Below are 19,874 nucleotides of genomic sequence, written 5' to 3'. Positions count from 1 at the left end.
CCCCCCCGCTTTCTCTCTCCGCTGGATTGCGAGCCTCAGACAGCCAGGCAGCAACAGCGCCTGGCAAACACAAGGGATCTCAGCTGGCAGCACAGAGAGTCTCTCATGTTGTAGGATATCAATAGATACATTTATGTATTATAGACTGTTAGACACATGCATGCACACCGACTCACACCCATACATACGTGTACTCTGATCTATTCAGACTCTGGCTTTAAGACAAGTATGTCGCTACCTGAACTAAGGATTCAAAATTACTGAGATGCAAGAACTCCTCCAGCTCTGAAACTACTCTTATTATAGGGTAAGTTCCTCTTTATTTTCAATTTTACCCCGACTTTTATCTTAACTTGTAGACTCTTTTTCCTTTCTTCTTTTTGTAAAGTTATTTTATTAGTGTATTTTCACATTTTACTTTCTGAACAGAAATGCAAATGCAATTTGCCTTTTATGCCAGAGATAACCTAAATACGCTTGCAATAGTATCAGATTTGTGCATTTGTTAGCTTGAAATAACATCAAAGGATAAAAAATTCTAAAAGGAGAATGTTTCCACTGATGTTTCAGAGGCAAAATCAAATTAAACACTTGCTCTGTGTTTTGAAACCAATAAAACCGGATACAGGACAGCCTCCTTTCTTCTCTCCAGTGCTAGGATTAAGGGAAATGCTGTTTATGTCAGGACCTAAAAACCACTGAGCAGTGAGGCTGAATGAGCATATCACAAACAGTTATTGAATTTCTGCCAGACTACATCTTAAGGATTGTGGCAAATGACTTTGCTTAAAAATATCCCCTTTCCAGTCAGAAGGGACAGTGTGAATGCCTGATTACTGGTGCAGCTGGAAAGGACGCATTAGGTAAAAAGGATCACATTAAGCAGAGGAGTTCTAATCTTCTTTGGTAATTAACAGGATCTCAGCAGGGTGCCTCTATTTACATGTAAGGAGAGTGTTTAAATCCATCACTATAAAAGCTTTGCCTGTTTTAGTATAGGAAGGGTCAGAACTGTTTGTCTTTCCTTTCCATGTCTTTGTTTTCACATGTCTAACTGGAGTTTTTGCCCAGCACTGATGTTGAGAAAGAGAACCCGAGACAGGGGGAAGCAAAAGGCAGCAAGTGCAGGGGGCTAGAAAAATGTCAGTGATTTTCTATTTAACCAAATTAATCAACTTAAAATTCCAGGCTAGCACTACAGTTGTCTAATGTGCTTGTGCTTATGCATGTCTATGTCATTTCTTCCATGCAGTATAAGAGTACCTCAGTATCCTTTCAGATGAAAACACATTCGGTAAAGTGCATCAGCATGGATCTGTGATTCATGCATCAGTGAAAGACAGAGATAGATTTTACTTTACACCATGAAAAAGGTTAATCTAATGCATGCTTCAAAGTGAAAAAAATACTATCTGCGTCTTCCCGTACGCTTTTGTTTGCTTTTTAGAGTACTACATCTGTATTAAAAACATAGTATTTAGATTATTTCTCCTACCCCTTTTTCTCCCTTCAGCCCCCTCACTCCTGTGCACTCTGGAGAGCATCATAAAGATTCTGTTCCTTTGCACCAATGTAATTATTTGCTTGTAATTTTAGAGTTACTGTGTTCTGAGATCCAAACACTGTGAAAGAACCATCAACAGATAGCCACTGGCTTTAAGTCTGCCACCTTACCAAAAATGTCAGGAAATGGGTAGCTTAACAATATGCTATTGGTAAGAAGTCAATTAATTCAGGTGACCTTTGTAAATGGTAACAATAAAGCAGCTCTGACAATATGCCACAGCATTCGACATTCCCTCTGGAAAATGAATGAGCTTAAGAAGAGGTTTTCTTTTCAGAGTACAAAATGAAAGGTATTGAAGCATTAGCTCCTGCTATTGCTTCCTCTATTGTAGATGGTCTATGAAACCTGTTTAAAGCAAGCTGACTTATTTTATTATATGAAACACAATCTCTGGTCTAATTAATTAAATATCCTGTTTTCATTCACACTGCATGTGCACTTCAGCTGTTAAAGCAAGAATTTCCAGCTCCTGGTTTGCATTTTTACAAAATGTGTAAAATAAGTACAGAAAACCTGATTCTGATCTCTTCATGCAATGTGCAAAGGACTACTCAGAGGAAACTTTTTCTACATGCCTTGGTAGCTGCTCAGCTTTTCTGAATCTTTATCCTTATTCACTTTTAATGTAGAAAAAAAGTAAATATGAGTAACTTTACACAAATGCATGTTCGGGTTTGTCACATATGCTCTGATGTGCTCCTTTAAAATATATAGATATGCCAAAGAGCTTCAGAAAAATGTAGCCATTTCAATCATACATGTACAGAGAAATATGCTATAGATGCAGCATCTCAGTACACAGCACACACATTCTTAACCAGCAAAGCAGGCAAAATGTATGGTGACTGTATTTTGGTTAATACTCCCTCAAAGCTCCTGCAATAATGTTGTAGTGTCAGACAACGACTGGCTGATGTTGTTATGGTAACCCTGAAGTCCCACCTTTTAGGGTGGCAGCTCTGAGCATAACATCAGAGCATGCCTGCTTGGAGTACCCTGAAGTGGGTGAGTCCTTCATTTTTGCACCGGAATTAGACCAGATCAACTAAGCACCATTGCTTGCTACCTGTAATGCAGATCAGAAATATAACATGTAATCTTTGTTAACTGATCAAGATTGAGCAGCTTATGAAAATACTCACATCCATGTCCCTTGTCACTAGAAAACAAAACTGTTTGCAAGAGAGAGCAAACCATTTAGGAGTGTTGGAGCCACTTTCTTTGACTCTAGTCCATAACCTTTATTACATTAATAAATGCTCTACCATCAAACCAAAAGCTTTGCTGCTTGGTGACAATCACTCTTAACCAAAGTTAGACTGGTATTTAATAGCCAAGTTTTGGAGTATTAGAACAATAGAAGAAGATAAGCAGTAGAAAACAAAGAGTTTTTCAAGACAAGCTCTATCTACCATTGAAAGAAAAGTCACCACAGAGAGGAAAATGAAACCTTTTTTGAACTGTATATAGATGGTTTTAGTGATTCATGCTACATCAATGTTTTAGTTAATTCATATATCCTTTCTTCAGGTAGTACTATTAAAAGCTGAAGGAAAACAAAACTCTTGACAGAGACATTGTCAGAAACTATCTTAAAATACTCTTCCACATCAAATTCCACAAACTCTAGTTAATATCAAGTAGCAAAAACTGACAATGAAAAAACAATTTCACATGTAGCACTCATGAAACTATTTTCTGAAATCAAAGGAACGGACAGTTTCTAAAATTTTTCTGAAGATCAAAAATCAGACAGCTTCTAATTTATTTTTTTAATAGAATATGCCTTCTACAAGCCTTCATACTACTTTAAAAGCATAATAATTCTCATTCTAACAACACAACAAACAATTAAAATCCTTTACTTTACTGAAAGGAAAATTCCAGTAGAATTTGAGAAGAAACAGTAGTGACACATGTCATTAGAAAGGTCATTAAACACATTAGTATTAAGAGAAGAATCAATACTTCTCATTACAACTGTAATGTAACTGTAAAAAGGAATTAATGTGCCTTTTACTTATTCAACTGACCGGTCCACAAACTGTTAAAAGCCGTTATTGTGAAATGGTGTAGTTCATAAAGAGCTTATTTAAATAAACAGTATGACCTTCAGTGTTATACACAAAACCTATAAATTATTTCATCAATTTTTCCTCAATGAATTCATATCCACAACTGAACTGAACCAATAAATGTTTATTAGCACAGCACATGGACCTATACTCTTCTGCACCAGAGAAAAATCCAATATGGATGTCAATAAGATTCTTTCACATTTGGTTCTTCATGGAGTAGCTGAATGTGACACCTTGTGAGAAAAAGCATTTTCATGAGGGCAAAATACAAACTACTTTCACAATTTTGCTTGATCCAATTGCCCTTTTCCAACAGGATTTCAAATTCTTGATACATGGAACATCAACCATAATACAAGCTACAGGCATGCTCTCACCCCTAGCATTCACCAAACTGCTTACTTTTCTTAAAAGCAATAACAAATGCAGATATTAAAATGAAGGGAAAGTTTCATTTTATAAACACAAATTTATACAGCATATCCTTGAAACAATTATCCTTCATTTAGAAATACTTCTTTTTCACCAAAGAGTTATCTCAACTCTCTTTCAGCTTGGCCACAAGCAGCAGTGGTCTAATTCAAAGGAAATAAGAAAAAAGGTCTCTGCATTCACATTATTTCTATTCAGTTGTTGTATTTCTGGAATTCATTAAAATATCTTCCCCAAATTTAATGGTAGTTTAACTCTACTGACCTCTGTATTAGAGAAGAAAAGCATATTGCCTCCTTTCTGCTCCCAACTCCCACAGTCTCAGTGAAACTGGGAAATGCTTTTTGACAACACTGACACAAAAGAAATCATTTAGCTTTTCTCTTTCCTGAATAAGCATCTGTATTTAGAGGTAAACACTGCAAAGCAGAATAAAATGCTACGGAGAATATTTTTTCAAAATGTCTACTGATTATTAGTATTACCCCATAAGTCTTCTAATAGACATTTCTTGTTATGCAAATAGCAACCAGCCTGCCAGGAAATACTTTAAATTCTCTATAATATTTCGAATAAAAAATGTAAAAATCTTAAGTTTAGCTGTACCAAAAATCCCTGGGCATCCAGCTACTAGTATGAAGAAAAAAGAAAAAATATTTTTTTAATAAATTATATGTCTAGGGATCAGACAGTTTCAGAAATTACCTATTTAATAAATTATGGAATAATAGAACAAAATAAGCGTGGTGTAATAGAACACACAATGAAGAGCAAAGTTGTGCATTGAGACTTTTTTTTTAAATCGCCATAGTACGCAATGCTATTCTATTATACCATCATCCTGGATAAGAAAAGGTGACTCCAAAATTGTCTTTAAAAAGGCAGAATTACTAGGGCTCTTCTAGAGTGGTGTTGGAAGGTTAAAGGAAACTGGGTTGGTTAGTTTTGTCATGGTGATAAAACAAAAAGTCATTCTTATTTGAGATAGAACGAGAAATATATACCAGATTTGGGAGGCATTTAAATAAGTACAATTATGGGACTCACTCACTGAATAAGGATAAATACAAATGTCTCTTACTTTACAATAATAGCATATCTCTGATGAAAACAGGTATCTATTTGTTGCTATTTATATCATATTCATGTGATTTATTTAGTACCTAAAGACCTAATAAAATTTTTCATCTCGACAGGAATAATTTTTATGTGAAAACAGAAACTTTTCTCAAAGATTTTAGCTAGTGTCATGGTAGCTATAAATAGAAAGACCAGAGAGAGACATTTGTTTCTTCACCCCAAGCTCATTCCTGTTGCCAGGTTCTCTCAAGTCACTGAACTTCCTCTCCCCTCTGGAAAGCAGCTTTCTCTAGAGGTCATGTCAAGCATCAGCAATTTTTGCAGATGACACTTAACAGTGAGCTAATTCACCCAAGTTCAGTACAGTGCAGTTCAGTGTTTCCACCAAAGTGCAGAATTACCTGCTGAGCTCTCCACCCCAGATGGCTCCATGTTGCATGCCATGGAAGGAGCTGAGAGACAGGAGAGCCCACACTGGTCAAGGCTCACATGGTAGCTGAGTCTTCCAGAAAAAACTCTTTTCTGTGTAACAACAGCTCCAAACCCACCGCAATACTAAACTGCTCTCTTTTGTGTGAGAGAAATAAATACAGAAAAATACATACAGATATCAGGAAGTTCTGTAAAAATTCTTCCTCCCTCTGCACTGCAAAAGGATGCTTGTGAAACAATTCAATCAATTTATGAAGTACAGCATTTTCTCCTGTCAAATTCTAAACAAATAAAAAAAGCCTTTTAGTATGAAAAATATAATTACAGTCAAGTGGTGTTTCATTACCACTGTAGCTTGAGGGACATTATCTGTACAACTCCTATTAAATACCACTTCATAACAATATACAGTTACTTAGGTTATCCTCTAAGCATTACACTAAAAGATTATCCTAGATATACCACATGTATTACACCATTTTGAACATATATTTCTTTTTACATGAGATGTACCATGTTAACTTACTGAAAAGACAGCTGAGACTCTACAGCCTCTATTTCATGACACTCTCACAACACAGTAATTTTACTATTTCATTTTAATAAGTTTGGCCAGTCACTTGCTGGTAAGCCCAATACAAGGCTAAAACTCAACAGCACTTGAGAGAAATGGAATGATTAATAATGATTATACCAGTTTATAGAGGTATCCTTATGAGGTGAGAGAAGACAAAATGAGGCAATTGCAAATATAATGAGCTGTTAAATTAGAAATATTTGTCTGAATAGCAATTTCACCCACCATGTATAATTCAGGTAACATATTCTTCTGAATGTTGCTTTGATATAGATTATCCAGTCATCAATATTGTGTCAGACAAACACACTTTCAGTCATTTTATTTTTATTGTAAAATAAGAGACAAAAAGGATATTCAGCATATTATTCCAGAGTTAGACTCCAAACTCTAAGCTCCAGAAACACATAAGGAAAAGTACTCTATCTTCCAACAGCAGCAGCCAAACTGCTGAGCTCTATTTTTCCTGGGCAGAAAGAGGAGCCAGTCAATCTGAGCAACTGCACAGAAATATTTCTGCATTTCTCACTTCCACCCATGGCTAATATGCATGTTGGGACACACATTATACAAACCCTACACTCCCTCTGATAGGAAGCAATGGATATCAGTGCATAGAGTCATTTTGATGAGGCTACTCAAGGCAGTGCAGACCCAAGTACCTTTATTAGGCATTTAAATATTGACTTCAGCAGCTATCATTTAACAGTAAGCTATAACTAGAATAGATAACTAAAATTACATACAAAGATTTAAATCCTGAAATCTTAAAACTACCCATATATTGCCCAAATTATTAAGTACATTTAGGATCTCTGGTCATTTCAGTTCAAGCAAAGTATATAGATCCACATATTTGGAATTTGCGTACATGGAGGTCCTGGCCTTCTGTTCCATACTGAAATACCCTTTGCTCTTTTAAGGTTTGGAAAATCTATAAACTTGATGGTTTTCAAATGCTATTCTTCATTACTGTTCTGACAGCCTCTGAGGTTTACCAAAAAATCACAGAAAGAAACAAAAAAATCCCCATTTATCTAAGGTGTATGTGAATTAAGGATGATGTAATCTTTACTTTGGTTTACATTTGGTTTATATATCAGTTCTTCAAAAAGCATCTCGTGTTGGTATGCCATTATGTCAATCCTACCAACAAACAGGTACAGAAAACATTAAAAAATGAAGAAAAAATAATAAAAAGTTTAAATAAACAAACATATCTGTACCTGATACAAATAAGGCAGGCAAACTATAATACTTATGTAGAGACTGTAGACTATCCATTTACAACTACTCAGTGGTAAGCATATAGAAGTTGTGGCATAAATCCACTATACTACTATTTAATCTCTCATGTAGAGGTTAGTCAAACTTTCAAAACATCTGAGTAAATTCTGTGAAAGCAATCTACTCCATCATTAATTGCAATGTAGATATTTATTTTTACAATAAAGAGTAATCAATGCTCAGGGCTGAGGAAAATGTTCAATTCCATAAAAATTAAATTTGCATTAGCATTGATTAAAAATAAATTTTGTTTGGCATGTCAAAGTACAGTATTGAATCCACCATGATCTGTGTGCAACGGAATGGTCAAAGGACAAGATTTGTAAGCATAGCAAGTAGTAAGAAACTCCAGTTTGATTTTTACCTTCCATAAGCTGGTCTGGCATAACAGCAGACTTTGCTTTGGACTAGAGAGTTCCTGAGATCCCTTCCACTTGACTATCCCATGATGATCCTCTCAACAGGGAGGCTTGCTTCTCTGCCAACACTGCCTTGGGTGACAATATACAGCACCACCGTCATCACAGCCTGCTTAGATGTCTTGGTATGACTGCATCAGATGAGAGTCATTTACATGTTACTAGAGGTGAAGGGCGCTCTTCAATCTGTCTCTGAGCTAGTTGTATGGAGCTGAAAATTCTGAAAGGCAGACAGTCTGCTGGACTGCTAAAGGAAATAAAACTCCATTTGGTCATGAGGCAATATTTGCTTTGCTGTTACCTTCCGAGAGAAGAGTAATTCAATGAAATCCCAGCAGGACACTAAAAGTGGTTTAAATATCCTACTAGCTTGTTTAAAATTTTCAAAATAAGACACTATATTTATTCAGTTAACAGAAAGCAACTGTTTTCTAGGAAGAGAGAAGAATTATTCCCTGAAACATTACCATCTTAATTTGTAATCTCTGTCTTTCTGCTCAGCCAGGTGTTTAGTTTTTTCCACAGATCTGGGACTGAATACTCTACAGTTTTATACACAGTTTTGAAAATACAGTGTTAGCATGAATTAGAGTTTGCATAATAACCACTCCACATTTAGTGCTAAACTTTGGCTTTCACTTCCTCGACTGGTATTTTACTTCATGTAGTGAATATCCTTAAACTGTTTCACTCTTTACATGTCATAAAGCTGCAATGAATTTCATGAGAAGTGGTCCTGCTGAGAAAACTTGTCAGTTTGAAGATATTATTTATTCTGAGTTTCCATAGTTATCTTCAATATCAAGATTACTTACTCCAATATTAAGATTATCAAGATACTCTACCAGAGTAATTTAAGAAACACAAACTGGTCACTCAAAGTTGCCTAAAATTTAGAGTACCCTTTTATAGATGATTAAATGGACACCATTTTAAGTCCTGGTTTTTGAAAAGACAGCAATGTGCAAAGGACAAAAATTAGAACCACACAATACTACCTGTAACCTCATGGAAGCCATGGAGTGTAAAGCAGGACAGAAATAAGCTGCAGCACTAAATTCCAGCCTTTGCTCTAATGTTATCACTGGATAACATAAGACAGCCCTTTCTGTTCTTAGTTCTGCATGTGCAAAAAACCATTGTCATGAGGTTTACTTAGTACTAATTTTAAAGGGAAGATTAGGAAGGCCTTTAAAGTATTTTTCTCATATTAGAACCATCCTGTGCAGACAGATTGCATTTCTATTCTTTGCCATGAGTAAAGGCTATAATTTGATAATGTTTTTAAAGAAAAGTGTTCCTGAAAACAATAAATTATACTGCTGATATTTATCACTGGTATTGTATCAACTCCCTAAGTAAATATTCTAGCACTGGGATACTCTAAACTCAAAAGTATGAAGAATAAAGAAGTTTTAGAAGAATTTCAACAAAGTAATAACAATGTAGTACTATAAACTGTGTTTATGATTGTTACATCTGCCAGACCAAGTCTGTTTATTGCCATTCACCGGTGTTAAGCATTTGAATGTAACTCAAATCAAAATGTTAATGATTCATCATAAAATTATTTCTTCTTGTAACAAGGATGCATTTCTCATTATGCAGTAATTTGCAGAATTTATTAAAAAACATTCTCCAAAACAAGCACAGAAAGGTTTGCCTTAACAAGAATTCCTGTTCAGTCCTAAATAGGACTCTTGCGAGAACAAGAAAGTCTTGTCTTTCTAAATACCTGATGGCTTTTAACTCAGACACTCATATTCAAGATAGATATTTAATGGAATTTGAACAATTACAGGAAGTCATATTTAAGTACAAAGGACAACTTTTAAAATGCAATTTAACTTCTGTTTACCTTCCCTGATAATCACACCCAGCAAACATGATCAGCACTTACAGCAACCACAGCTATATCTTATTGACAGTAAATCTAGATAGTTTGACGGGGCAAAAACCAATTTAAGCTTAGCAGTTGAATCCTTAAATGCCTTTCTGAGCCATGCAAATTACAAGTGTATGGGAGATTCAAAATAAAAGATGAAGCAGATCTAATTCATTGTTATGTAAATAGTACAGAGGAAAACCATAACGAACAAATTGAGGATATGAGACTGTATATGATACTGCTTTCCACACTGCCAATTTACATGTGTTTTATTCTTGGACTTTTTCTGCAAAATGCAAAAACTGGTTACCCTAGCAACTGCCACATGTTACTCAGTTTATTTCTGAGGTACAGAGCAGCCTATAAAAGAATAATATTGTGCACTTCTATTAGGATCTCCCAGCACCACAGACAATTCAGAACTTCATGTTCCATCATGTGCATGTATTTTCTGAAAGTTTTAAGAAAGCATATTAAATAAAGATTATTGTACATATTTTGTAAAATCATTTTCTTTATGGCTTGTGTGCAAATTAAAAACAAAGATTAGGCGCTGTATGGAGAAAAATGTATACTCTGTCCAACCTGATAGTTGTTTTCTGCACTCTTCTTTTATTACAGTTCTAGTAGACATCTATAGCAAACAAGTAAAGCTTTCAAACCTTCTTTAATGATGTATAGGATATCATCTTCCAAAGAGTAATAGGGTCCTGAGCAACCTGGTATAATGGAAGGTGTCTCCGCCCATGGTGGGAGGGGTTGGAAATAAGATGATCTTTAATGTCCCTTTAAACCCAAATTATTCTGATTCTCTGATCATTCTTTCTTATACTCATTATGAAGATCTCAAATTCTCATCATCTGTTAAAGGTTAAGGTTTAGTACAAAGTAAGAATTAAAGGATTTTGCAGTTGCTCATTAATTATATGCCCTCCCTCCCCAAAATGCAGAACTCTTTGTTACGTGTCTAGGCCCTATACAATTTATGAGATGTCTTGCAATAGTAGTACAAAATAACCAGAATGATAAAAAGGGAGTCAACTGAAGTTAGACATTAATGAACACATCTTAAGGAAAACTCTGTCATTCTTTTGCTTTTGAAACCTGGAAAGAAGCCTCTGTGGCCACTGGAGATCCACAGCCCCTGGTCCTAGACACAGGCCTTTATCCAAGCAGTCTGCACAAGAACTAAGTCAGGACTCATAATTTATAGTTTATAGGTCAATGTTAAGCATTTTTTCCCTTCTTCCAGTAATTTTTTTTTTCTGGTTTCTACATGAAAATATTTTTTAATAGAATAGAAGAAAATACTTGGTTACATCCTGACTCCTCATTCCAAATAGATGATTTTTCCCATTAAGATAATAAAAATATTTCTAAATTTGTACTTGAAACAGAATAATCAAAAATTAATAAGTCTTTGGATTTAAATAAGCATTTGTATGTTTGAATATTCTTCCTGCTAGCTATTTTCACAAGCTCTAACCAGTAAATGCTGCTCTGCCTGTTTTACTTATCTCTGCTGACTCCTTTTATATCATCACTTACCTGAAAAGAGTACAAAAGCTAAGGAATATCTTAGCAGAAGAAAATAAGCCCTATACCATTTTTCCCATGGTTATCAAGGATGGGGATTTTGGCATGTAGCTGAAACTGCAAATTACAGCATTAGATTGACGAGCAAAACAAGAGCACATGTACAAGTCCTGAGAAGTTTTGAACAGGTCTGGCAGCATCCTCTTGGATTGGAAGGGTAAACTAATAGAGGCTAATTCTGTATTTAGGCTTTGGGAGGCATTCAAACTAAAAGTTCCTCAGACATTACTGCTATGAGCATATGCTTCCCTTTGGATTCTTGTGATGCTTGGCTTAATCAAACTACAGAAACACAATAGCAGGGAACATATAAACAGACCTTTTTTGCATTCCCTTGGGACGTAATATAGAGAAATCAATTGTAAATTAATTGGGGAAAATTTGTTTTGCATAGCATAGAGAGGAAAAACATTAATTTGGAATCATTTGCTTAATGGCAATTCTAATATGTTATGCATGTATTCAACCTAGTTTTTTATAGTGAAATGCAAAACAATTATCAAGAATGTAAATACCAATAAACTGTAATCTACACCTCTATTACAAGTAAAAGTAGAGTCAAAATAATAGATAACAATTTCTACCAAGAAATATTCAGATTAGTTATTTGAGTGCATCAAATCTTCCATCAGCTTATGAGAATTTATAACCATTTCACTACATTTAGGCACACTGGGTACAGATATGCAAAGCCACTCAACAGCACAGAGGTTTCATGTTGTATAGTCTATCTGTGTGTAAAGCATTCACGCCAGTGCTAGCTCTCCATATGTTACTTACTTTAGGTCTTATATAAACAATAACTGCTCTTAACTGTAGGTTCTTTATTATTATATGCTTTGGTTTAATAAAAATTCATATTTTTTTTTAACACTAGAAACAAACTGATGCACAGTTGACCTGATTGTTGACTAGATCTCTGACAGAAGGCAGAGAGGAAAGAGCAGTCCGAAATCTTACTGCATATATGGAAAAAGAGTGGCTTGTGATGATTTTTGCTTTTCATACCATTAATGAGATTTGAGACCCCCTTATTGAAGTTCCTGTCCTCAAATCCACCATTTCCACAGCCAGAGGCATTGTAGGTCAATGTGGTTATCTCAGATAGATAAGGTTTTTGTGACTGTACAAGCCTAAACCCCAGAGCCACTCTATGTCCATGTGGTTATCTCAGAAAATAAAGCTCATCACCACACAATCCTACAATCTATGCCTAACCAGACACAATTGAACCCTCAGGAATTAATGGACTTTCTTAAGAAGCATAAAAAGCATCTCTCAGCAGAAAGAAAGAACTGTGCACTGGATCATTCTGTTCAAATTCCTTGCATTTAAGAATTCAATAAATAGTTTACAAGTAGTTCTAGAAGTATTCCTAGTATATTTAGAACTTATGTCTCTAACATAGGAATACAAACATCGAAAAAATTGCTAAGAATTTTTGCAAAAGTTACATTGCATTCAGAATCCAGACATTCTGAATCATATTTGCTTTTTTTTTTTCTGCTTTTCAAATTTTTTTTGCAGGAATAAATCTGTGTTCACACAAAAAGCTGTGCAAAATGAATTCTGAGTCTATTACTTGAAATTGTTCAGCTGTAAAGCAAATTCTGCCTTGGATTCAACAAAGTTCATAAGCAACAGTTTATGAAAAGTCATTTACTTCGAAAGTACCTCCAACACAACGTATTACACAGAGGTAACAGTAAGCTCAGAATATCATATAACAAATATGAATTATTGTGGTTTTTCAAACTGGTTAAGTGGGAAAAAGTGGTGAAAAAAACATGCAGCTTACTACTGTAAATGAAATCTAGTACATATGACAGCACACTGCAGAAAGTAGCAAACATTGATAACCCAAACAGACATGGAGTTTGGCCTAGAATCTGAGATCTTTCAGATTATGTGTGATAAAAGCTGAGCTCTTGTAACAGGTTGATGGCATGGTAATTGCTGGTTTCATTCATCTCTTTTAGGCCTAAAGGATTGAGAAGTCTAATTCTTACCACATGGGTCCCCAAACAGCCATTAGACAGAGAGACAGTCTGAGTGGAAAAAAAGCCCTCAAAGGACAAAGTAATGAGGGGTTTTTTGTTTATTTTTTTAATGAGTGCTAGAAATCAGTGCATAGAGAAGCATTAGATTTAAGTTAACATCAATTTGGTTTTACTTCCAATTCAGTTAATTTCCAAAGATGGTGACCAAGAGCATGGCAAAGTAAGAAAAAGAACCCCAACCTTTCTTCTTCTTTGCCCTCATCTCACTCTCCCATGTCTAGGCGACAAAACCTGTTTGTACCTATTCCCTTCGGAATAAATCAACATTTTAATTTAATAGTATTATGTTATCCCTTTAAATTGTGCTCACAATACTAGCCACCAAGGAAGCAGTTAACAAATTCCTTATCATTCCACAGCTATTTTACAAACATAAGGTGCAACTGAGATGGCCAAATTTTAAAAATAAAAATATTAAAATCATAGTTATTCTGAAGAGTTTGACAAATTTTCATACCAAATACATTTCTTTTAAATTCTGAATCTGGCTGGCAGGAAGACTATGAATATAATGAATGGTACATAGCAGCATCCTGCGAGTTAGGATGTGAAAGGCTAGGAGACATGCATGGAGCTACTTTAAGTTGATTTCCAGTCAATAAGTATTCTGAATATTTTCCAGGCACAAAATTAAATGAGACCACAATTAACCTCAGCCAGATTCTGACACATGCCCATACTGCAGAATGCTCTGTCTGTATCCTCCTTTCCTGAGGACAGCCACTGAAATTTTATTTTTAACTCTACTGACAATGTCTACTTTATGAAGAAATAGATGCAGTTCTGCAGCAAGTGTCAGTGCCCTCATGAATATTGGCATATCAGACAAAGTCACTGAAATCTGACACTAATCATTTTGAATATTAAAATTAAAAAAGGATGCATAATAAAGAGTATTACAGCAACTGTTGCTTTAGAAGTATGTTGCCTGATAGACCTGAAGAATTACCTGTATTTGTCTGGTATTGATTTGTAACCCTGCAAAATTCTTTCTAATAACACGCAGTTCTTTCTAATAATAATGGAAGCCTAACACGTGTAAACATTAAAATATCAAACTAGTATGGGTAGCCTCTGGAGCTAAGGATTTTTCTTCCAGTGAAACAAATTCTGTTTCATGCTGCTTAGCCATTATTATTTTTAAAAGAGAAAGCAATTAAAACCATAGCGAAAAATTCATCGAGAGCGACTTTCATAACAAAAGTATTACAGACCCAATAGCAGTAAGATAGGAATGAGCCTGTTCCAAAACAATCTGCCTAAACTAATTACCAAACTAATGAAGGCTAATCATTTCAAACTTTAATAACAGCTTGAAGAATATGCTATTTCACAATTAAGCAAATGAACCAGAAAGATTTTTTTCACTAGAATGTGCTGATTTATCTCTCCATTGGATTTCAAGGATCACATTTGTGTATAATCTACTACTTTATTTATAGAGTAAAACAAAATAAATCAAAACAAACCTTCCCATTCATCAAAAATAGTGTGTTGTTTCTTTTACATTCTATTACAAGTTCAGAGGAGAGAAATGTTGCCTCCTTCTCCTTAACAGTTCTAGAAATTGAGTTCATATATAGGGAAGAAGTATTTGGGGATGTTAATAGGAGCATTTCTGCTTTAACGGAATAGAATTCTTACTTCTCTGGCATAGGGCAGGTCTAATAACAATTGCTGAATGACTTAAAACCTGAAAGTAGCTTGGAAGACCAGAAAGACCAGAAAAAAAAAAAAAAATGAAACTTATCAAGACTTCTTAACTTTACCATTTCCTCGGTTATTAGTTTGGTAGCTACACAGTATTAAAATGAGATTATTCAGCCTAAGAAAAAAACAACTATGAATGCTTATCAATTAAGCATAGCAAATAGTTAGCCTTTTGATCCACAAACATTGAGCATTACCTATAACCAAAACATCCGTGGTACCATCTAATTTATTAGGTCATCATCCTGGACAGTCATGATAAGAAAAAGGATATATAATCCTTCCGGAGAAACATTAAAATGTTTTTCTAACTCTCAGCAAAACAACAATCGACTTCAAAGCATGAGTTCCCTTGACAAAAAAGGGTTTGGTAATAGATCAAGCTACTAAGAACACAACCTACTCAACGTTTTTGGATGGATGGTATGGATCACTGCACAACAATTTTCAAAGGAATACCAAGCCTTGCTTTATCTTTGTCAATATGTAATTGTAGTCTTCCATTTTTATTTCTTTCAAGCTAATTATAGGGGTTTGTAATTAAATATCTATGTCTCCACCTGCAGTAGAAGTTCCATCTTTCATTAAAACATTAGGCTAGTGAATATTGGTTTTCTGTGTCCAGATGACTATAAACCACAAGGATATTAAAAAGAATTGAAACATTCTGACTCTGGAGAGAACACATCTCAATAAATCTTCAGTATTTTGTTCCAAGAAAGGTTTCTATCAAAAATTGTTAAAAATGTTTTTAAAATTGACCCTTGAAAAATAAGTATTTTTAGAAAAAAGTCAACTGAACAGCAAAATTATTTGTATCTTATCAATTTTCATTCAATTATAATTTTTAACAGCAACCTGGGAATTATAATGAAAATAAAACCCAATTTTCAAGCCAAACATTTTTTTGGCCTTTAGGGTATTTTCCTTACTGCTTGAAATACAAGTCCTAAAAGCCTGCTCCTGAAGGACTGCCAAACAAAGCTATTCCACCTCATAACTACTCAACTTTCTACTCATTACTTCTATAACTTTCAAATGCTATTTCATCTTCCGTGGACGTTGCTCACATTATTGCTCATGAATACCAAGAGACAGAAAAAAGCATTCTATCACCTTCAAAGGAATGTTTTCAGGACTTTTCAAGTTCTCAGCCATTCAGATGTGATGCTTTGCCTATTCATTTAATTACAGAATAATCTCAACCTTTAACCAACTGAAAATTACTGGATGGCACCAAAGATTCAGAATTACAATTTCAGAAATGCATCAGGATCATTCTCCAAAACCAGTAGTGGAAAGTAAACCTTATTGGTCATGGTTTGAAAAGATAGGAATTAGAAAACCCAGTGTTCTGCACTGCATTTTCCAAATCTGGAGTTACTTTCAAAATTTGTATTTCCCACATACAACAGGATACGATGATAAGGACAGTTTAAAGCATACTTAAACACACCTAAGGAATGTTACTGGATTTTGATCTTCAAACTCTTTCCATGTTTTATTTTCTTTGTATTAGGAATGTTAAAAGCAACTTAAGGTGACATTTCCTAGCTCATTAACAGAGGACACAAAGTCATTTGCAAGGAGACAGACAGGTGGTTTATAACTTCCATCATTATAATATCGAACAAGGTGACAACTATTGCCTGAAGGAAGGATAATTACAAGAGATGACTGCAAGAGAGCTTAAACTATATATTCAGTTCACATGTATAAGAACTGGCAGAACAAAGCTGCACACCAAAGCTACATTATCCTCATATACCTGTTTATATTAACCATATTAACCCTCAATTCCCTTTTATTGGTATTGGTTTCTGTACTGCATCAGCTAACTCCATCAAGTGAATTATCTTCAAAGTATCTGCACTACCTGTTATGCACTACTACAACAAAGCAGACCGATTTACATTTTTCGAGAAACACCTCATCATCTTAATCTCTTTTTTGAGATGGTCAATCAAATGCAATTGGAACGTTGTCTGCCTGGTTTTAACATACTAGCTAAGGAAGGAGGAGTTAAGAAGTAAATATACCCTTCCAAATATCAGGGAGTGTCCACTGCTTTAAAATCTTCCATGGTATGTGCATATTTTTCTTCTCAACTATAGCAACATATATAATTTTAAATACTGCAGATTGCATGTAGGATTAAACAAAAAAAGAAAAAAAACCTCATCACATTCGGCGTTTATCTAGAGATTTTCTTTGTATTTTCTATGACTCTAAACCTTTACATAGGACACAAGTATTTTTCCATTATGTTTGCCTGTGATGTTTTCTCTATATATACTCTTAATTACTTTCAATACATGGCAGTATGTATTTACAATTAGTTCCAGTTAGTTTTTATACATATTCCTAGTTAACTGGGGAGAACCATTTATTAATTCAACAAAAACCATCAGCAATTAATCTTCATATGGCCCTTCATAGTTGACATATTTTCTAGAATTATGGTGCACATACAGGGAAAGATACAACTCCACATTTACTCAATAAATGTAACTACTCCTCATCTAGCTGTAAATTGTCACTGTACTAAAGATTTGTACAAATAACTAACAGCTCTTTCTACTCTGTTGTCCACAAAACTAAAACTGTTTTACAGAGGAAACAACCTTCATTTCCCTAGTTTTTTTCAGAAAATTTATTATAATTTTCCTCATACAACTGATTCTGCCCTAATTCCAATTTATTGTATTGAACCTCAATGACCAGTACCATATACAGCACTACATGAGGATTCTTACTTGTAGCCAATAAGCTAACATGATTTTTGGCATCTGCTGGGTTTGTAATTTCTGTTTCACAGGCATTCTGGTGCCAGTGGTCCTCCTATGAGTAAGGAAATATACCACGTCTTTCTCCTTACTTCTGATAATCACTCTGATGACTTCCAAATTTGAATCAGAAATTACTACTAGACCCTGAAAGCATAACTTGTCATTTTACATTGTTGAAATGTCACACTATTGCAAGATCTATCGTTACTCATTCAAGTTGTTTAACTGCTGAAAAAGACAACCATGCCATTGTCTGAAAGCATAAAGGCTGAAGTCAGGCTTAAAAAAAAAGTCTTAGAATAAAAATGCAGGCTGCTTTGATGTAACATTATCATTATGAGATTATGCCCAATCCATCTTCGGAAGGACAAACTGGAAGGACAGTTTGAAATGGTTTATCAGTCCCACTTTAATACATGTGATAAAAAAAGCTGTTTGTTCCATAATCACCACTAATAGGATCTTTTCAGTATCTTAATTCAAACTTGCCTTTTCTTCAGTCTGAAGAGCAATTATTCCATAGCAAGAGGCATTTCATTGCACAAATACATCTGTGCATCTCTATCATTCTGATCATAATGTGTATGAGGTAGTGTTCCTACCTGTCTCTATAGAAGCACCTACAGCAGATACGTCTATCCGAAGTCTTGCAATCCTAAGTAGGAATCACAACAAAATGCAAGAGAAATGCTGCATGTCAAGGAAAATCTAACACAAACTTCTGATTACAGTGATAGCAATCTGGTTGATTGGCATGAATCCTTGAACAGTAAATACCGGTCAAAATTCCCTGAAAGATCAGAACGTCAGATTTTGTGCTGATGTCAGGTTTGGCATCCAAAATTCAGAAAAGTGGTGTAAGGATGATAGATTCTAGAAAGCTAAGATGGAAATACAAAATCAAAATGAAAGTTTCATAATTGAAATAATCCTTCTCAATGTTAATGAGCCAAATCATCTAACATTAAGAAACTGAGTCAATCTTTCACTTCAGACAAAATTTAAAAGAATCTTTTAAAATAACAGGAAACACTAGAAGAGTTATACATTGGAATAAAGTGGGATAGGTGGGTATTGTATCTACACATGCTGAAAACGTTTAAATAAATTTTCAATCTTGAAAGGAAATTAAAAATGCTAGAAAGAAAATTCAGTTAATGTTCCAGGAACTATAAGATTATTTTGCTGCAGTGACACACACTGTAGAAGGAATATGATATTTAACTGTAAGCACTGCTCTTTATCTATCTCGTATTTATCATCTTTCTTCTGGTCTTATTTTAAAAAGTAAATTTTGAGAAGATTGTATCAGCATTTTAATATATTTATTTCTGGGGAAATAAGAAGTGCACCACAGTAATCATATAGTGTGGATTAGAGCAAATGAATGGGTCATAAAAGCCAAAAACCACCATAATTTTAGGTCTACATATAACATTAGATTTGCAAATCACATGAAAAGAACCCTTAGCATGTAATATTATTAATGACATGCTCAGTTGAGCAAAAACTGTAATTTAAACGAAATACAAACCAAAATACTTTCTGCAATCAAAAATGACAGTATCTCTATGAGTTTTTTAATTTATGAGTATGCATAAATCACTCAAACTGTTATAAAACACAGCAGAAAAGAGAACTTTATTTCCTAATCTTTACAATAATATCCTGGTTTATGCATTGTCAGTTTTTGCATCCTGAAGTATTATTTTTTATCAATCCATTTCTCTACGCTGCTTCAAGCAAAAGAATTACAAAAACATTACCCATTTTTGTTGAACGATACATGGTGAACCTGGTTCCCCAGGTGGCTCAGAATGAAAGTAATCACCCAATACACTCACATTTATAAGGCTAAAGCAAGTCACCCTAATTTGGTAGGAATATTCATGACATAATAAATATCTCATCCACTACTGGCACTGCAATAATAAACCTTTTTTGGTTTTTAGTTTCTGC

The 19,874-nt window shown here is 34.6% G+C and overlaps 2 protein-coding genes across 3 annotated transcripts in view; one reads left to right on the top strand and one right to left on the bottom strand.

Moving 5' to 3' along the window:
- The window catches only part of IMMP2L (inner mitochondrial membrane peptidase subunit 2), a 428,918-nt gene that overhangs the window by 216,706 nt on the left and 192,338 nt on the right, over positions 1–19,874 (bottom strand). The window lies entirely within an intron of this gene.
- The window catches only part of LRRN3 (leucine rich repeat neuronal 3), a 36,440-nt gene continuing 16,572 nt past the window's right edge, over positions 7–19,874 (top strand). The window contains exon 1 of the mRNA XM_008632753.2: positions 7–307. The gene's annotated coding sequence lies outside the window, so the exon portion shown is untranslated. The remainder of the gene's footprint in view (positions 308–19,874) is intronic.

Source organism: Corvus brachyrhynchos, unplaced genomic scaffold (genome assembly GCF_000691975.1).
Source record: "Corvus brachyrhynchos isolate BGI_N302 unplaced genomic scaffold, ASM69197v1 scaffold32, whole genome shotgun sequence".
Taxonomy (NCBI): Eukaryota; Metazoa; Chordata; class Aves; order Passeriformes; family Corvidae; genus Corvus; species Corvus brachyrhynchos.
The sequence above is the reverse complement of the archived record's forward strand: the minus strand, read 5'-3'. Positions and strand labels throughout refer to the sequence as shown.